We start from the raw sequence: 7,256 nt of genomic DNA on the forward strand, positions 1-7,256 counted from the left end.
CTATTTTAATGTCATGTGCCTGTAGACAAACGCAACCTTAAAAATTGATAAAAAAAATTAGTTGAAGAAGAAAAAAGAAAAAAACAAGAGGCATAAGAAGAAAAAGAAACTTGATTAGACTTGATAACAAAAATAATTTGTTCACCTGATAGTTTAGAGTTTAAGATTTACGATTTAGGTTTTAGGATTTTTAGAATTTAAGATTTAGAATTTAGGTTTTAGGATTTCGTGTTTAGGTTTTAAGTTATAGGATTTAGGATTTAGGGTTTAGAGAGATTTCTTTTTATATTTTTGTAACACCGAGTTAATGCAAGAATAATAAATAATCAATATATATTATTTATACGAAATACTAAAATCTATTATTTAAAAATAATTATGCTACTAAAAAATTGTGTACGAGGATTAAAAAGTAATTTTGAATTAAAAAAAATACATAATGATCAAAATAGATAATTTAACATATTGGATAAGCCATGAAGCGATTTTTGTTAGAAAAGATTATGCAGCAACACTTTGTGATGGAGAAGTCCATCCATTATATTCAAAAAGTGATTATGACAGTTGGTAGTAATATGAGTTCATTGCAATTGAAATTAAATATCTGTCTCCAAAATTATAATTTGTTGAAAATACTAATGTTATCATTAAAAGTTAGAATCAAAATTAAATTATTTTAAAAAATATTAATTTTGAGTTAATTATATAACTATCAATATAATTTTTTTATACTAATATGTAATTATGTTTTTATATACAAGTTAAGAAAAAAATATTATTTTTAAATAGCAATAATAAAAATCAATTATTTCTATTTGTACAGTAGACATAACACCTAATACGAGATAAGATTCGAACCCAGGAACACGATTAAGGTTCAGGCTCCAATACCTCAACAATAGTAACCTACCCGAGAACCCGAGAGGCGAAGCGAATTAAATGGAAAACCCCGAAGTATACCACAATAGCAGGGCAATTATACAAACGAGGGATATCTCAGCCGCTCGCATAGATCCCGGTGACGCATACTTCGTACTTCGGGAACTCCATAAAGAACCATCCCCTCTTTACACACACAACAAAAAGAAAAAGAATTCACATATAAACAAAATATTTTTATCCAAAATGAACAATCAGAGGAAGCCAAAATGAAACAATTTTTATCCAACGAAATTACTGAGGATGGGTATGCTGAAATGGGAATGGATCCTCTCAATTTTTTTAACAATTGAAAGAGTAAAGTGTAATCTCTCACTATTAATTTTGTAAGTGGGACCAAGAATAGATATGAGAGAGAGAATAATATAAGGTTAGAGATCACACTTTACACCCTCAATTTTTTTAACAATTGAGAGGATCAATTTCCATGCTGAAATACAGAAGTAAAAACCAGTGTGAAACATGTTAGGTCTTCAAATCAACATCAACCCAGTGTTGACAAATATATAATCTTGTTATAGTAACTCATGTCAGTGATGTCACAATGAGGCCATGTGTCCCAATTCAATGTGTTTACAAGAAACCTTAAATGTATTTTTCTATTTATTTTACGAGGTTCACTTAGTGCAGCTCAAACAGCTTCTTTGATGTGCAATTGAACCTCAATCAAGTCCAAGTGAATTGTTCAAGTCAGTTCTTTGATCCGTTATCTGGAAAAAAAAATATTGCATGAATAAATATGGTAATGCCAATAAAAAACAATGTTAACATCCACAATGAGTGTATAACTAAAAATATATGTTCTTTATGAACCATTTTTATGTTTAATAAAACTTAAGGAACTATGTATTCTAATCAAGTAAGTGACAATCTTAACATAAGCAATATGAAAGAAATAAAAGCAAATCAATGCAGATTACACATATAAGCCTAATATATGAAGGGAGTAATTACTTTAAAGACATATATGTATTTCTTGTTATTGGAGAATTCGCATACTTCCTTAAAAATTTACAACCTGTAAAGACGAATCTTTCAATAAAATGACATATGCAAAGCGGTCACAATTATCTTAATTGATTTCAAAAGAAAATATGAAAAAGCAAAAAAATGAAAGATGACTACAAAATTCTGACTATGCTTAACCTGTTGCTAGTAGTGTAATCAGAAATACATAAGCAAAAACATGAAGAAATTCAAGGCACAGAATATGTGTAATCTGCATTCATAAATTGTGCAACTTTAGAAAATCATGATTTTGTCGAATGCCAACAGCATACTCAAAAGCTTTACCTAAAATAGGGTAATAACAAAAAGCCAATGCAAATTTCAAGCATTTGAAAGAGAATTTAAGAAAGTGAGACTTAAATTTCATTTCTCATCATAATCTATCATAACTCTTCTAACTACTATTTAAATTATTTCTACTTATAGTTAATTACTCTACTAATGATGCTACGATCAAATTATACATGTTTCATACCTAAACTTCAATAATAAAACTCAAACTTGTAAAATTTTATTTGTAGAATCATAAATTTGATCGATTTTGAACCTAAACTTGTATTGTTGAGAGTTTTTATAACTTCTGTATGAGATTACCTCAATTGAAAAAAATTTTATGGGCGCCAATGGAGGCAAGAAGTTTGTGCCATGAAGACTTCTTATGAACCAAATGGGTTGCCTCAATACTTTGTCCCCAGAGTCTAAGTGTAATGGGTATAGTGCATTGCATGTCTCCCACTTGAACCCCCATGTCTCCTTCACTATCTGAACACACTAACAAAGAAACAAAATTACAAACAGTTGGTGAGCAAAATGCAAAAAGAAAAAAGCTGCCAGCTTTGAGGGTATCCAACATCATAAAAAGAAGAATTGAAACTGAATTTATAAAAATTAGAGAGAAATAAAAGATAGGTATTAATAAAATATGAGTGTACCAATTGCTTGAGTTGGAGAGCAGCATGAACAATGGCCTTATCTCATCATCATTATGAACGTGAAACATTCTTGAAATTATTATTTTCAAAACTTTGGCAAACAAAAATACAAAATTAAGTTAGGACAAATTTTCTCAAAGGATATTTAACCAATTCTCTTTATGCAAATATTTCATATACGCCTGGAGGAATTTTCACTTATAACAGAAAGCACAATCCCTTTCTTCTTCCCCCTTTCATCATTAACTTACTTGCAATTTTTTCTTGTCATGTCTCAATTTCTATTCTCCCATTTCGTAAAATAAACCAAAAGATTCGTAACAAAAAAGTCCCCTCTCAACAATGAAAGTGAATTTGTACTCATGATTGTGAATTTGTGATAATGGAATGCAACACAAAGCAGTATGAGAAGTAGTATTCATCTCAACAAAACTACTTAGAAATTGAACTTTAAGTTTAAAATATTCTTAGCAAAATTTAATTAGAGTTTATCAAATTCACACAACTGGATAGATAAGAAAAATAGTGAGAACATACAAAAAAAATGCATATAAACTAATAAAAGAATCACAAAAATAAAAAAGCAGCGAATTAACACCGTGTGTTTCAAATTCCATAGGAGCTAGTTATTTGAAATGATTTTGCCCGATTTCATTGTTTGAATTTGAACAACACCATTTCATTCAAGTTCAATCATTTCATTTATTTCCTTATCCGTTAAAGCAAACAAATCCTAGCCTAATATTACATTCTGAACAATTGAATTCATCTTATAAAACCTGCAAATAATAATAAGTACATAAATAAATAAACAAATAATGTTTTTTTTTTCTCAAGCCAATATTTTGCATAGAACCTTCTCTATTTTTTCCCCTTAATTTTTCTTACAGAAGCAGAAGAGTGTAACAAAGTTCTGAGTTACCACTTACCAAATATTGAAAAGTATGCTCAAAATATCTCAGCTTGCACTGCTTCGGAAGGGTAAGCCTCCTCTGAACCAAAGAAATGCACAACACCACAACACAGTTTCACATTTCAACACAAAATTCACTTTACAACCCACTAAAACCGTAGAAAACAACCCCAGACACGTCTGTTTGCTCCAACGAAAGAAAGAAAATTAGCATGGTGACATACAGAGCACTCATTAAAGATTAGGGGTTGTCGTTATAAGCTTCCCCGATTCCTAACTCAAACATTCATACAGCCAAAAATTGCACTAACCTCGTGGATCTGAATCACTGGATCTGGTGGATGGAAGGCGCAGTAGAGAGATGTTGATATGAGTGTGCTGAGATTCGACCCTAGTCCGTCAGAGCAAGTGACCGAAGATACTCCTTTCTTGTAGCTCAGTCGAAATAATTTCTCCCTGCAACTGCTCTTTTTCTTGTTCGATCGAATAGGGCTCCTCACACGACGTTGTTTTGCCCGTTTTTCAGTGTTTAGAATGGTAATCTAAATCTTCAGCAAATCTATCTCTAAACACTTTTTTAAAAGAATAAAACCTCTCCCTGATCCCTAACCATTCACGAAATTGACCTGGCGCCCCCTCACCACTAGAAATTAACAACGCGGCCCTCATCGATTCTTTCCATGTGACCAAAAGGACCCTCTTGTCGGTTTACAGGTAAAAAGTAACCGGAAGATCCTACCTGTACCGGTAACTGTTATACGTGGACTAAGTATTGTTGATAGGATAGAATCCATGTACACAGTCATAAAAAATGCTGCAGTTTTGATCCCATTTCTTAATAAGAGCAATCCCCAATGTTAATGTGAACCATATATATCAAATCTCACCTTGCCTTCAGTGATGAACACGGAAGAACATTCATCAGGTTCAATCTATCGTTCATGGAAAGAGAAGTCGATGGGAGCTTCAAGCAACAACTCTGGCAATGTTGGCATGGCAAGAAAGAAGTTCACACATCCAAGCTGTTATTGTGGAGCTCATGCGATTTTCTTTGAATCCTCCACATCAAATAACCAAAATAGGTTGTTCTTTGGTTGCAGTTATTTCAAGGTACATTAGGGTTTATTCCATCTTACAATCTTCTCTGTAATTAGGTTGATTAAAAAATAATTGTTCATAATTGTAGACTCCTTCAACGCATTGAAAATATTTTAAGTGGCTGGATGAGCTGATAACTGAGTCTGGCTATACGGTGGTAGAAGTCCAGAAGATGGAAGTTCATGGGAGATTGAAGGAGTTGGAGGACAAAATTAAAGAGATGGAGATTTAGCTATATGATAGAGTTCATGGAAGAAGATATACAAGACAAAATAGATGTATTATCATGGCATTTGTCATTGCTGTTGTTGGTGGAATTTTTATTACTACACTTCAGCCTAATAGGATGTAAAAAAATTGTAACTTATTTTGGATGTTGATGTTATGAACTAGATACACATTAAGGATGGTGACTGTGATGTTAAATTGTTGAATTTCAATGATGGAAAGATTGTTGTGATTTAAATTGTAAGTAACCTTGTGATATATGGTTTTCTAGTATTTTTCATTGTTTTGAGTTGAAGTGACAATTTCTGAGTGTTTTGTTATTTGAAGTATGTTTTCATACAATCTCATTGAATCAAGAATAAACCAAATCTAGTATGCAATCAAAATCTTTAGCCTGAAACACAAAATATCATAATATATAAAAAGTTGCAGAACACCTACATGCCATTATATGTTATGCCTTGGTAAGTATACAAAATAGATAATCTAAAGTGTTCAAGTACTAGAAGTTCCAAAATACTAGACCAATGTTAGGCATAGTTTCAGATATAAGTTACAAAATACTATCCAAAATATTAGCCATAACTATCTAGTCTTCATTTTTTCCATGGAGCTTTAAAAGGGGGTGCAATGGAGCCAAATTCTTTAAAGCTTAGTGGTGCTCCGAAGCTTGGTGCCTTAATTCCTTGTTTGAGACCTGGTGTTGGAATGAATTGGAACAACCTAGCTGCTGTGCCATCACTAGTTGCTACCTGTGTCTCGAGAGAAATGCCAATGGATGTAGTTGATCTTGTAGCCATCCTTGGTTGGGTTAATGGGGCTTGGTTTGTGGGCACAGTGGGTGGAAGTAACAGCCCATGAACCTGAGATGTCAATGGCTTACAAATTGGCTGTTTCTTCCGGAAGCGTGCAGGAATCTGTGGACCATTCATCATATTTTGCAAGACATGGTTGGTTGCAGTTGTGGTTGGGCCTGGGGCAGTTGGACTAGGTACAGCTGAGTTTGGTGCAAGTGATCCATCACCATTTTCACCAGTTTGTCCATTGATGTTTTGAGCCTGCTTTTTTGACCAACGATAATGTAAATTAGATTCTGTTCAATACGCTAAAATTTCAGCCACAATGTTATATTTGTCACTACTATTACCTCATTCGTAGGAGCAGATTGTGACACTGAAATTTCTTCTCCTGTTGGTGGAAGTGTCACTGGAGTAACATTTATTGGTAACTTCTTCTTATGCTTCCTTGCTTTAGCCTATAATTTGTGCACAAGTTAAGGGTTATCCTATTTTATGCCACACCATAATTTGATAACACAAATTAGTCATCAACTTACCATGCGATCTATAACCGCAGAGGGAGCAGCACCAGATTTAGGTGTAACAATAGCTTGGTTATCACCTTGTAATCAATTATAAGACATTTATGACACATAAACCCCTCATTAAACCATTTTCTATACACATAAACCCCTTCGATACTCACGTTAAGAGACATTTAAATTCTTGTAACTCCTAATACTAGCCTAAGTATTGTACCTTTGGATGTATTGCCTTCTTCTTCTTTGGCTACCAATTGGGATCCCTTGGAGCTCCCTTACATGTCTTGTAATAGTGACCTTTTTTCCCGCACTTGCTACACGTCACCTCGAAGGCCTTCTTTACCTTGTTCCCTGTTAGTTGGTCAGACACAGGATCAGTAGTTCTTCTCTTCCTAGGACGACCAGGGGGTCTCTTGATGGCAGGTGTCACTGGCCTAAGAGCATCTGATGTCTCCCGAAATTCTTCACTGTTGACAGGTTGAATTGTTATACCATAAGTGGCATGCATGGCATCCTTGGTAAGCCACTCATGCACAAAATCTTCAGACTTCAAGTTAAGCTTCCGTAGCCTTGAGATTGCAGCAACTGCATGTTTACATGGCATGCCTGCAACAAAAAACCATATATTACATGTGTACTCAATAGAAACAACAAATTGGACTTTACTAGAGAATTACCAGTAAGCTGCCATAGATTACAAGTACAGGTCTTTTCCCTTAGATTAACCCCAAGCTTGCTTTGGCATCTTTGAACCTCAAAGATAACTCGTTCATCGTCTCCAGTCCACTCAGCTGTCCACTTACAACTTTCAGGCTTA

The 7,256-nt window shown here is 33.8% G+C and overlaps 1 long non-coding RNA gene across 1 annotated transcript; it reads right to left on the reverse strand.

Moving 5' to 3' along the window:
- On the reverse strand, positions 1,547–2,873 carry LOC110269580. Its single transcript, XR_002358358.1, has 2 exons — positions 2,542–2,873; positions 1,547–1,649 (listed from the first exon to the last, which is right to left on the reverse strand). It is a non-coding gene; the product is annotated as an uncharacterized LOC110269580 (long non-coding RNA).

This window comes from Arachis ipaensis, chromosome B03 (genome assembly GCF_000816755.2).
Source record: "Arachis ipaensis cultivar K30076 chromosome B03, Araip1.1, whole genome shotgun sequence".
Classification (NCBI taxonomy): Eukaryota; Viridiplantae; Streptophyta; class Magnoliopsida; order Fabales; family Fabaceae; genus Arachis; species Arachis ipaensis.